The 13,573-nt window shown below is 41.9% G+C and overlaps 1 protein-coding gene across 5 annotated transcripts in view; it reads left to right on the top strand.

Annotated features, from left to right (window-relative positions):
* STYX (serine/threonine/tyrosine interacting protein) overlaps positions 1-13,573 on the top strand; it is a 107,084-nt gene that overhangs the window by 67,580 nt on the left and 25,931 nt on the right. The window lies entirely within an intron of this gene.

Raw genomic sequence — 13,573 nt, 5'->3', positions numbered from 1 at the left:
CCCGCTGCCCCTCGGCCGCTACGCTCGCAGCCGCCAAGACGTGGCAGCACCAACGCCTCCAGCCCGCCCCTGCCCGCTTACGCAGGGCCGCGAGCAGGGCAGGGGGAGGTGCCTGCGGAGGGGGCGGGGGCGAGGCCCGGAGGACGGGGCGGAGTGGAGGCGGGACCTGCGGCTGACGTCAGCACGTGGGGCGGGGGCCGGGAGGCTGTGGAAATTTCTCTGGGACTCCACCCGGCCGGCGCGCCGGGAGGCATTCTCAACTCGGCCCGCACCTCCTCGCTTGTCAGGCTCCCACGGCCTCGGTGTCTCGGTTTAACTGGAAAATAATCTTGCCTCGGAATCAGCTAAGCACTGTGAGTGGTGACTAGGGTGTGTATCTTTGATTCGAAGACCAGTCTCAGCGCCTTGCCCTCTTTGCCCCTTGTTGCACCTTCCCTTCAGAGTCAATTCATTTATTGATTAGGACTTCGGGTACTCACTGGAGGCTCGAAGCTCCTCATCCCTAGTTTTCTGAGTCACAAATCCTGCCTCTGTGTGGTGGAGCCCCTGCATTCTACTCCCAGACTACGTTTTAATTCCCGCTCAAACCCTTTGGATGAACACTGTGACTCTCAGCTGCAGCGACTTTGCCTCCCAGAAGGCAATTAACAATGGGTGGTCATTTTCAACCTTGAGTCTGGGAGAGAAGTGTTACAGGCCTCTCACATGATGATAGAGAGTGATGTGGGTAGAAGTCAGGGACGCTGCTAAATGTTTTACAGTATACAGAACAGCTCCCCACAGCAAACAATGACCTGGCCTGAATGTCAGTATTGGTAAAGTTGAGAAACCCTGGATTAGGATAAGAAAACTGACTTCTCTGACTTCCCACCTGCCAAGCAACTTACCTAACTAGCAGGTGTCCTCATTTCACAGATTGGGAAACAACTTCAGAGATGTTAACTACTTTACATAACCAAAGTTATATAGCCAGTAGCTCTTCTTCTTTGTCTTGTACCATAAATTTCGATTTATTGACCTTTTTTTTAATACTGTTCAAAGGATTAGCATTTTCTGCTTATTTGTGAGACTTAAATTTCAGATAACTTTCTGATGTGTTCTCAAACCTTCAAATATCTCTATCCATCCTTGTTTTTGCCTTCATGTATACAAAACAATTAAGATATAAAGAAAAGTAAACACTAATCTTAAGAAAGGGGCTTCCTAGGTGACACTTGTTCTATTGCTCAGTCGTGTCTGACTCCTTGAGACCCCACGAAGCACGCCAGGATTTTCTGTTCTTCACCATCTCCCAGAGGTTGCTCAAACTCATGCCCATTAAGTTGCTGATGCCATCTAACCATCTCGTCTTCAGTCATCCCCATCTCCTCTTGCCTTCAGTCTTTCCCAGCAATTGGTCTTTTCCAATGAGTCTGCTCTTCCCATTAGGTGGCCAGAGTATTGGAGCTTCAGCTTCAGCATCAGTCCTTTCAATGAATATGCACGAATGATTTCCTTTAGGATTGACTGGTTTGATCTCCTTGCAGTCCAAGAGACACTCAAGATTCTTCTCCAGCACCACAGTTTGAAAGCATCAAATCTTCAGCACTCAGCCTTCTTAATGGTCCAACTCTTACATCCATACATGACTACTGGAAAAACCATAGTTTTGAATATACAGACCATATTTATTGGCACAGTAATGTCTCTGCCTTTTAATACACTGTCTAAGTTTGTCATAGCTTTTCTTCCAGGGAGCAAGCATCTTTTAATTTCATGGCTGCCATCACTGTCGCAGTGATTTTGGAGCCCAAGAAAATAAAGTCTCTCACTGTTTCCATTGTTTCCCCATCTATTTGCCACAAAGTGATGAGACCAGATACCATGATCTTTGTTTTTTGAATATTGAGTTTTAAGCCATCTTTTTCACTCTCCTCTTTCACTTTCGTCAAGAGGCTTTTTAGTTCCTCTTCACTTTCTGCCATTAGGGTGGTATCATCTGTATATCTGAAGTTATTGATATCTCTCCCTGCAATCTTCATTCCAGCTTGTCCTCTATTTAGTCCAGCATTTTGCTTGATGTACTCTGCATATAAGTTATATTCAACTTACATAGCAAAGTGACAATATACAGCCTTGATGTACTCTGTTCCCAATTTGGAACCAGTCCATTGTTCCATGTCCGGTTCTAACTGTTGCTTCTTGACCTGCATGCAGGTTTCTCAAGAGGCAGGTAAGGTGGTCTGGTATCTCTTTAAGAATTTTCCGCAGGTAAGGTGGTCTGGTATCTCTTTAAGAATTTGACTGTGTGTTTTTGTGATCCACACAGTCAAAGGCTTTAGTGTCATTAATGAAGCAGATGTTTTTCGTGAATTCTCTTGCTTTTTCCGCTATCCAATGGATATTAGCAGTTTGATCTCTGGTTCCTGTGCCTTCTCTAAATACAGCTTGTACTTCTGGAACTTCTCAGTTCATGTTCTATTGAAGCCTAGCTATAACGATTTTGAGCATTACCTTGCTAACGTGTGAAATGAATGTAATTGTGCAATAGTTTGAACATTCTTTGGCATTGCTCTTTGGGATGGGAATGAAAACTGACCTTTTCCAGTCCTGTGGCCACTGCTGAGTTTTCCAAATTTGCTGGCATATTGAATGCAGCACTTTAACAGCATCATCTTTTAGGATTTGAAATAGCTCAGCTAGAATTCCATCACCTCCACTAGCTTTGTTCTAGTGATGCTTCCTAAGGCCCATTTGACTTCACACTCCAGGCTGTCTGGCTCTAGGTGGCACTAGTGGTAAAGAACTTGCCTGCCAATGCATGAGATGTAAGAGACATAGATCCCTGGATCAGGAAGATCCCCTGGAGAAGGAAATGGCAACCCACTCCAATATTCTTGCCTGAAGAATCACCATGGGGAGAGGAGCCTGGTGGCCTACAATCCGTAGGGTCACAAAGAGTTGGTCACAACTGAAGCAACTTAGCATGCATGCAATAAAGAAACATACAACCTTGTTTTCTTTCAGACTTCTGGCCCTATGTTTACAACAGGTTCCTCCTGAGCAAAAGAACCCTGTGGATTTTATAATTTATCAGTGAAATAATCAATTACAAAATTGATCACAAGCCACAGGAGTTCTAAGAGGTACCCCAGAAGATCTGCGTTCAAGACATACTACTCCCTCATTGTACCATGGGAACCCAGTTCTTCCTCAACAGTCAGATTCAGTCAGTCTGGCCAGACAGTGACCCTCTTTTCTTTGACTGTCACGATGAGCTCAAGGTAGCCCAGTGACAGTATCAACTTATAGTTTAATAGAACCATTGATGTGTCCTCTAATGATTTTTTTTAATGGTTTTAAAAAAAAATAGAATTGGCATAAAACATTGTATTAAATATTAGTTTTAGGTCTTCAACATGATGATTTTGATATATGTATTATATATGTGGGGAAGTGATCACCACAGTAAGTTTAGTTAACATCCATAAACCTCACATTATTGCAAATTGTGTGTGTGTGCGATGAGAATTTAGGATTTGTTCTCTTAGCAACTTTCAGATATACAGTACAGTGTTGTTAACTATGGGCTTCCCGGATGATATAGTGGTAAACAGTCTGCCTACAATGCAGGAGATGCGAATTCAGTCCCTGAGTTGGGATCCCCTGGAGAAGAAAATGGCAACCCACTCCAGTATTCTTGCTTGGGAAATCCCATAGACAGAGGAGACTGGCAGCCTACAGTCCACAGTATCACAACAGAATCAGGCACAAGTTAGCAACTAAACAACAATTGTTAATTATAGTCACCATGTTGCTCAGTTCAGTCACTCAGTCGTGTCTGACTCTTTGCAGCCCCATGGACTGCAGTACACCAGGCTTCTCTGTCCATCACCAATTCCTGGAGCTTGCTTAAACTCATGTCCACTGAGTCGTTGATGCCATCCAACAACCCTCCCATCCTCTGTTGCCCGCTTCTCCTGCCTTCAATCTTTTCCAATATCAGGGTCTTTTCCAGTGAGTCAGTTCTTCCCATCAGGTAGCCAGAGTATTGGAGCTTCAGCATCAGTTCTTCCAATGGATATTCAAGACTAATTTCCTTTAGGATTGACTAATTGGATCTCCTTGTAGTCCAAGGGACTCTCAAGAGTCTTCTCCGGCACCACAGATCAAAAGCATCAATTCTTTAGCACTCAGCCTTTTTTTTTTTGTTTTTGTTTTTGTTTTTCAGCCTGCCCAGCTGCAGTCAGTGATTTTTTTTGTTGTTGTTGTTGTTTTTTCAATTTTTTTTCCTAATTTTATTTTATTTTTAAACTTTACATAATTGTATTAGTTTTGCCAAATATCAAAATGAATCCGCCACAGGGATACATGTGTTCCCCATCCCGAACCCTCCTCCCTCCTCCCTCCCCATACCATCCCTCTGGGCCTTCCCAGTGCACCAGCCCCAAGCATCCAGCATCGTGCATCGAACCTGGACTGGCAACTCGTTTCCTACATGATATTTTACATGTTTCATTGCCATTCTCCCAAATCTTCCCACCCTCTCCCTCTCCCACAGAGTCCATAAGACTGTTCTATACATCAGTGTCTCTTTTGCTGTCTCGTACACCGGGTTATTGTTACCATCTTTCTAAATTCCATATATATGCGTTAGTATACTGTATTTATGTTTTTCCTTCTGGCTTACTTCACTCTGTATAATAGGCTCCAGTTTCATCCACCTCATTAGAACTGATTCAAATGTATTCTTTTTAATGGCTGGCACTCAGCCTTTTTTGTAGTCCAACTCTCACATCCATACATGACTACTGGAAACACCATGAAGTGAGGTGAAGTCACTCAGTTGTGTCCGACTCTTTGTGACCCCATGGACTGTAGCCTACAAAGATCCTCAGTCCATGGGATTTTCCAGGCAAGAATACTGGAGTGGGTTGCCATTTCCTTCTCCAGGGGATCTTCCCATCCCAAGGATCGAACCCGGGTCTCCCACATTGTAGGCAGACGCTTTACCGTCTGAGCCACCAGGGAAGCCAGAAACACCATAGTGAAAGTGAAAGTGAAGTCACTCAGTCATATCTGACTCTTTGCGACCCCATGGACTGTAGCCCACCAGGCTCCTCCATCCATGGGATTTTCCAGGCAAGAGTACTGCAGTGGGTTGCCACTTCCTTCTCTAGGGGATCGTATCTTCCTGACCCAGGGGTCAAACTCAGGTCTCCTGCACTATAGGCAGATGCTTTACCGTCTGAGCCAACAGGGTAGAAGAGTGATCCATAGCTTTGGCTATACGGACCTTTGTTGGTAAAATAATGTCTCTGCTTTACAATATGCTATCTAGGTTGGTCATGCCTTTTCTCCCAAGGATATATATTTTTTTGGTGTTAGTTTTAGAAGGTCTTGTAGGTCTTCATAGAATCATTCAACTTCAGCTTTTTCGGTTTTAGTGGTTGGGGCATAGACTTGGAATACTGTGATATTGAATGGTTTGCCTTGGAAACAAACAGAGATCATTCTGTCATTTTTGAGATTGCACCCAAGTACTGCATTTTGGACTCTTTTGTTGACTGTGAGGGCTACTTCATTCTTCTAAGGGATTCTTGCCCACAGTAGTAGATATAATGGTCATCTGAATTAAATTCACCCATTCCAGTCCATTTTTGTTCACTGATTCCTAAAATGTTGATGTTGACTCTTGCCATCTCCTGTTTGACCACTTCCAATTTACCTTGATTCATGGACCTAACATTCCAGGTTCCTATGCAATATTGTTCTTTAGAGCATCAGATTTTACTTTGATCATTAGTCACATCCACAACTAGGCACTGTTTTAGCTTTGGCTCAGCTTCTTCATTCTTTCTGGAGCTGTTTCTCCACTGTTCTCCAGTAGCATATTGGGCACCTACCAACCTGGGGAGTTCATCTTTCAGTGTCCTATCTTCTTGCCTTTTCATACTGTTCATGGGGTTCTCAAAGCAAGAATATTGAAGTGGTTTGCCATTCCCTTCTCCAGTGGACCATGTTTTGTCAAAACTCTCCACCCTGACCCGTCCATCGTGGGTGGCCCTACAAGGCTTGCCTCATAGTTTCATTGAGTTAGACAAGGCTGTAATCACTTGTTAGACAAGTGATCAGTTTGGTTAGTTTTCTGTAATTGTGGTTTCCATTCTATCTGTCCTCTGATGGATAAGGATAAGAGGGTTATGGAAGCTTGCTGATGGGAGGGACTGGCTGTGGGGGAATCTGGGTTTTGCTCTGATGGGCGGGGCCATGCTCAGTAAATCTTTAATCCAGTTTTCTGTTGATGGGTTGCTTCAAAATCACTGCAGATGGTGATTGTAGCCATGAAATTAAAAGACTCTGACTCCTTGGAAGAAAACTATGACAAATCTAGATAGCATATTAAAAAGCAGAGGCATTAGTTTACCGACAAAGGTCTGTATAGTCAAAGCTATGCAGTTTCCAGTGGTCATGTATGGATGTGAGAGTTGGACTATAAAGAAAGCTGAGTGCTAAAGAATTGATGCTTTTGATCTGTGGTACTGGAGAAGACTCTTGAGAATCCCTTGGACTGCAAGGAGATCCAACTAGTCAATCCTAAAGGAAATCAGTCCTGAATATCCATTGGAAGGACTGATGCTGAAGCTCCAGTACTCTGGCTACCTGATAGGAAGAACTGACTCACTGGAAAAGACCCTGATGCTGGGAAAGATTGAAGGCAGGAGAAGGGGATGACAGGATGGGATGGTTGGATGGCATCACTGACTCAATGGACATGAGTTGGAGCATGCACCAGGAGTTGGTTATGGACAAGGAATCCTGGCTTGCCGCAGTCCATGGGGTTGCAAAGAGTCAGACATAACTGAGCGACTGAACTGAACTTCTTCCAAGGAGCAAGCATCTTTTAATTTCTTGGCTGGAGTCACCATCTGCAGTGATTTTGGAGCCCAAGAAAATAAAGTCTCACTGTTTCCATTGTTTCCCTATTTATTTACCAGTAAAGTAATGGGACCGGATGCCATGGTCTTTGTTTTTTGAATGTTGAGTTTTAAGCCATCTTTTTCACTCTCCTCTTTCACTTTTATCAAGAGGCTCTTTAGTTCTTTGCTTTCTGCCATAGGGTGGTATCATCTGCGTATCTGAGGTTATTGATATTTCTCCTGGCCATCTTGATTCCAGCTTGTGCTTCATCCAGCCCGGCATTTCGCATGATGTACTCTGCATATAAGTTAAATAAGCGAGGTGACAATATACAGCTTTGACGTATTCCTTTCTCAATTTTGAACCAGTCCATTGTTTCATGTCTGGTTCTAACTGTTGCTTCTTGACCTGCATGCAGGTTTCTCAGGAGGCAGGTCAGGCGGTCTCGTATTCCCATCTCTTTAAGAATTTTCCACAGTTCCTATGTTGTGTGTGTGTGTTTGCTAAGTTGCTTCAGTTGTGTCCAACTCTGCACGCCCCCGTGGACTATAGGCCACCAGTCTCCTCTGCTTCAATGTTAGATACATGTAAATCTATAAATGCTATATCTTCTTATTGGATTGACCCCTTTATCATTCTTTTTCATCTCCTATTATAGGTTTGTCTTTAAGTCTTTTGTCTGATGCAGATATAGCTACCACAGTTTTCTTTGGTTTTTGTTTGCATAGACTATTTTTGTCACTTTTTGTCTCTGTGTGTTCTTAAAGCTGATGTCTCTGATAGACAGCATATATTTTTATCCATCAGCCATTCTGTATATTTCAATTGGAGAATTTATAACATTTATATATAAAGTATTAATAAGTATGAGCTTATTGCCATTTTGCTGATTGGTTTCTGGGTGTTTTGTAATTCGTTTGTTCTCTTCTTCTCTTGCTCTCTTCTGTTGTGATGGGTGATTTTCTGTAGTGGTAACCTTTAATTTCTTTATCTTTTGTATACCTACTATAGTTTTTTGCTTTGTGGTTATCATAAGGCTCACATGCAATATGCTATATTTGTTAACAGTCTATTTTAAGTTGATAATAACTTAAGTTTGCACACATTCTGAAGCTTTACCCCCCTTCACATTTTATATTTTTGATTTCACAATTTGCATCTTTTTATCTTGTGTATGCATTAACAAATTACAGTAGTTGTAGTTATTTTCCATGTTTATAACTGACTAACCCACCACCCTTACAACATTAGATTATTCTGAATTTAACTCCATGTCATTAAAGTCTTTTTCTGGGATTTTATCTTGTTCTTTTCCTTGGAACTTATTTCTCTGTGGATATAATTTTCCCTGACTGTCTATATTGGCTTAATGCCATGTCTCAGTCTGGAAGGAGTGGTCTGATTCAGAAGATGGAATTTCTTCAACCCTGTAGTAGCTCATGCCTCTCACTTAAACCTTTGTGGTTATCCAAGCAGCCTTCTGTGTTCTTACAGGCTCCCAGTAATTGAGGATCTGCCAAGATTTGTCTGCATGCCAAAGGGGAGGATCTCAGTCAGCACCTAGAGGCGGACTAAATGGAAGCCAGACTCTCAGGCAGCACACTTTAGTATGTGAATATTTTCCTTCAGGGGAGGACTGGTAAATGAATCTGTCTGCGTCCTCTCTGCTGAGCCCTGAAGGGATAGCCAGTTTAAAACTTTTTTTCTTTTTTGCTATCATCCCATTGAACCCATGAACACAGGGTCCACTGGTCACTGGTGCCAGACCTCTGAGGGGCAGTCAAAAAACCCCAGGTGGCAGATGTGTGCAAAAGCGCCTTTCTCAGAGACGCAAGCAGTATAGAGTGGGGCACAGAGACAGCATTAAGGTGGTGCCCACTGGCCTCCCTAGTCTGTGGAGAGGAGGGTAGTCATCCCCTCTGGCCACAGCTATTAACAGAGCTAATAGTCTTCTCTCACAGAAAGACTGGTCAGTTCAGTCTGCTCCCTCCACCCTGGGCCTGGGAGGGATAACTAGTGAAAAGGTGTTTCTCTGTTTGTTACAGTCCAGTGAGACCCTTAAGCAGAAGCCTCACTGGCCACCAAAGCCAGGAGAGCAAGTGGCATCCTCTGGGCAGCAGCCACAAAACCTGGGGCATCAGACATGCACATGAGCCCCTTTCTGAAAGATCCTGGCAACCTGGACGAGGCAGGAGGAGAGCAGGAAGATGAACCTACCAGCCTCCGCGGTTTCTGGAGAGCAATAGTCAGCCCTTGGAAGCCTTTTAAGTTAGAAGCCTGTCCCTTGGGCTTTTAAGGTTAGTGACTAGCCTCTTTCACGGAAAGACTAGGTTCATTTCAGTCTGCTGCCCCTGCGCTGGGCCCTGGGGTTTAACCACAGGGAATCCACACAGTCTAAGAACTATCTATTGGATTAGTTTGCTATACCCTTGTGGGTCTCATGTCTGCAATCCCTGTTGGCTTTCAGAGCCGATGTTTTGGGGTCCATTTCTCAGGTGGAAGTCGTAAGAGTTGTGATACCAGCAGTGGGGTCCAAACCCTTCAGTCCTCTGGGGGAAGCTGAGTTGTGAGTTCTCTGCTGGTTTTATGTCACTGCACGGGATGAGGTTTATGGTGAGATTGTGTCCCACCTACCCATTTAGATGTTGGGGGGTTTGGTTCATCTGATGTGTATGAGTTGCTCAGTTAGTTTCCAGATATCTTTCGAAGGAAATTGGTGTGTGTGTAGCTATAGATTCAGTGTGTCTGTGAGAGGTGGTTTCAGGATTCTCCTGTGTTGCCATTTTGAAGCAGAAAAACATTTTTCAGTTTGTTATAACAAATACTGCATCACCAACATTCTTGTTGGGATGGATAATGATATTATGTGGGAAAAAATGAATATCAGTGATTGAATTGAAAAGTGATTCAGGATGTTGGATTCAGTGAGAAGTTTTAAGAATACCTTAACCGATTTATTTTCTTCATATTTTTCTCTCAGTGTATGCACAAGAACTAGGTATAATGATCCATGTTTAGTTAAGTATAAAGGACTCTTTTACTAAGAGTTAACATTCCAAAGAAGTATGTGTTATAGAAGAAGAAAGTATGTGTTGTAGTTTTTAACTGGCCATATTTTTCTTTCTTAGTGGTTTATAATAAACTAGTTTTTTATTATATACCAGTAAGAAAAACTAATAGTGCATCTTACAGTCGGTATATCTTAAATAAATTGCTTCATTTGGTTCTCAAATGAATACTGTGAGATCAGGCAAATGAAATTTGGGGAATTTTCATTTTCTTACTGGTGAGGTTGTATTTTATTTTATACTTTTGAACCTAACCTAAAAAACTAGTTCAGAGATTTGTTTTCTGTAACATTCAACCACAAACTTAAAAGCATTTTTACTGTTGAGTAGATCATGTTCCATAATGACACCTGTCTGAAACTGGGATATTACAAATGAAAGATGAAAGATGGGAGTTAAGCATAGGTGTTTTATGCATGGAGTCAGGGAACACTCAGATATGACAGAAAATCCTGGATAGGAAGCAAAAGGCTGGGAGAAATGTGGTGGTATGCAGTGTATCTCAGGTCTGGTCAAAGTGCTTTCATGGCATTTATTGTTGCGTTATAGATTTAGGTCTTCTTCTTGAATCTTTCAAAGGTGGTTCATTTCTCCTAAACTGTGCCTTCAGATTATATAGCTGTCAGTTTGCCTGGATTGGTAGTGAAGTTCTTCCTTCTATGCAGGAGAAACCAATTCTGGAAGGATTACTAGTTTACGGAATCGGTGGGAAGCCTGGTGAGACCCGAGATCAGACAATGATGATAGAAGCAGCCAGTAGCCCAGTGAGCTGCTCAGAATCTGGGACAACCAGAATTTTGGCCTTTCAGTTTCCTCCTGTCCAAAGTCAAATGTTGTTCAGTTCCCAAAACGGGGATTCAGATCATGGGCAGCCAGCAAAGCTACTTATACACCGTATTATTATATATTATGCCATATATGTTTTAATATCACTGAACAGAGAAGTTAAAAATACATTTAATATAGCCATATTTAGCTGTAAGGAATTATTTTTTTATTATTGCATTTTTTTTTAAGACCACTGTTAAATACAGCTGTTGTTGTTCAGTCGCTAAGTCACGTCTGACTCTTTGCAACCCCATGAACTGCAGCCAGGCTTCCCTGTCCTTCACTATCTCCTAGAGTTTGCTCAGACTCATGTCCATTGAGTCAGTGATGCTATCTAACCATCTCATCCTCTTCTGCCCCCTTCTCCTCTTGCCCCCAGTCTTTCCCAGCATCAGGGTCTTTTTCAATGACTTGGCTCTTTGCCAAAGTATTCGAGCTTCAGCTTCAGCATCAGTCCTTCCAACGAGTATTTATTGTTGATTTCCTTTAGGATTGACTGGTTTAATCTCCTTGCAGTCTAAGGGACTCTCAAGAGTCTTTTCCAACACCACAATTGGAAAGATTCAGTTCTTCGGCACTGAGCCTTCTTAATGGTCCAACTCTCACATCCGTACATGACTACTGGAAAAACCATAGCTTTGACTATTGGACCTTTGTCAGCAAAGTGATACTTCTGCTTTTTAATATACTGTCTAGGTTTATCATAGCTTTTCTTCTAAGAAAAGAGCAAGTGTCTTTTAATTTCGTGGCTTCAGTCACTGCAGTAATTTTGAAGCCCAAGAAAATATAGTCTGTCACTGTTTTCCATTTTTTCCCCAGCTATTTGCCATGAAGTACAGTTGACCCTCTGTATCTACAAGTGTGCATCCATGGATTCTACCAAATATGGAGCAAAACCTTAAAAAAAAGAATTCCAGAAAGTTCTAAAAAGCCAAACTTGAATTTGCCAAGCATCAGCAACTATTTACATAGCATTTGCATTGTATTAGGTATTATGAGTAATTCAGAGATGATTTAAAGTATATGGGGAAAAAAAAATATATGGGGAGGATGTGTATAGACTGTGTGCAAATAACAGGCCATTTTATATAAGGGACTTGAGCATCTGCATATTTTGTTATCTCCAAGATAGCCCAGTTGGAACCAACTTGTTGCAGGTATTGAAGGATGACTTTCCTGGAAAACCTGCAAAACATTCCCTGAACTACAATATTCATCCTGCTATAGGCATGGCCATTTTTATTAATTCCATTCTTGCCAAAAGTTAAAATATATAAGAATATTATTCTCCTAGAAAAAAATCCGGTTTTATTATGAAATATAATATGATTCCCATGCTGAAATTCACCTATAAAACCAGGCATGCCTATATGGATGGTAGAGGGCCATTTTTAGACGTTTCTTAATTACACCAAACTCCAGCGGTCACTTGACTTCCGTCTCTGAATTCACAGTCTTTAAGTATCTAACACGTCATTTATCTGTTTGCTTATTGCTTACTGCAAAGGTAATGAATGATTATTTTAAAATTTGCAACATTACAGAAATGTAGAACGAAGAGTAGTAAGTCCCCATAACCCTGCCCTCAGGGATAACTCCTGTTAACAGCTTGGTAGCTTGTACTCCAAACTGCCTGGGTTCCATTTCCAGCTTCTGCATTTAGCTGGCAGCCTTGGACTGGTTATTTGCCCTCAGGCTGCCTCACTTTCCTCAGCGTGATAGTAATGGCTTATGGGGGTTCCTGAGGGTTTTAATAAGATAATGTGTAAAGCATTCAGTGTAGTTCCTGGCATATAGAAAGAGCTTAATGAATACTAGTTTTTCTACATGTATTCATCTGGATAAGCTAGATTATGTCTCTATTAACAAACAACCCCCAAAATCTCAGTGATTTAACACAGCAAAGGTTTATTTCCTGCCAGTGCTACGTGTCTTACACAGATTGGCAGGACCGTTTCCTCATGCAGTCATTCAGAGACCCAGGGTACTGGAGAGTCCACATGCTGCAGTCACACCCTGGAATACAAGGCCCCTTTGGTCACCATAGCAGTGAAAAGAGACTGTAAAATCTCACATGGACTTTTTACTGCCTCGGCCCATAATTCTCCCCTTCCAATTGCAGTTTATTGGCCATAACTGCAGGTAAGCTGAGAAATGTGGAGTGAAGTGGGTGAGTGCTACTGCCTCTGTCACAATCCACTTCTTTCCCCTCAGCATGGTATATTATTATTTAAACTGTGATGTAGTTTTATATTTCTTTAAACTTACCATATCATGGACATCTCTCCATATCAATACACGTTCATTTGTTAATCATTAAGCCCTTCTGTGTACCAGGCGTTGTTCTAGGTATGGGGTATACCAATGAAAAAATTTGATAATCTCTGTCTTCATGCAGTTTAATGCATTGCAAACAGGAAGTGTAATATTGTTAAGTATAATATGTTAGAAATAATAAATGTTATGATGAGAAATAGGGACAAATAGGGATGTGTTGGGAGTACAGTCTTTAAAAAATTTTTATTGGAGTATAGTTGCTTTACAATGGTGTGTTAGTTTCTGCTGTACAGCAAAGTGAATCAGTTACACATATATGTGTATCCTCTCTTATTTAGATTTCGTTCCCATTTAGGTCACCACAGAGCACTGAATCGAGTTCCCTGTTCTCTATAAAGTAGGGTCTCATGTCTATTTTATACACAGTAATGTATATTTTATCAGTCTGTCTCCTAAGTCATTCCACTCCTCCTTCCTCCCTTGGTAGTTGTAAGTTTGTT

Source organism: Bos taurus, chromosome 10, assembly GCF_002263795.3.
Source record: "Bos taurus isolate L1 Dominette 01449 registration number 42190680 breed Hereford chromosome 10, ARS-UCD2.0, whole genome shotgun sequence".
Classification (NCBI taxonomy): Eukaryota; Metazoa; Chordata; class Mammalia; order Artiodactyla; family Bovidae; genus Bos; species Bos taurus.
The sequence above is the reverse complement of the archived record's forward strand: the minus strand, read 5'-3'. Positions and strand labels throughout refer to the sequence as shown.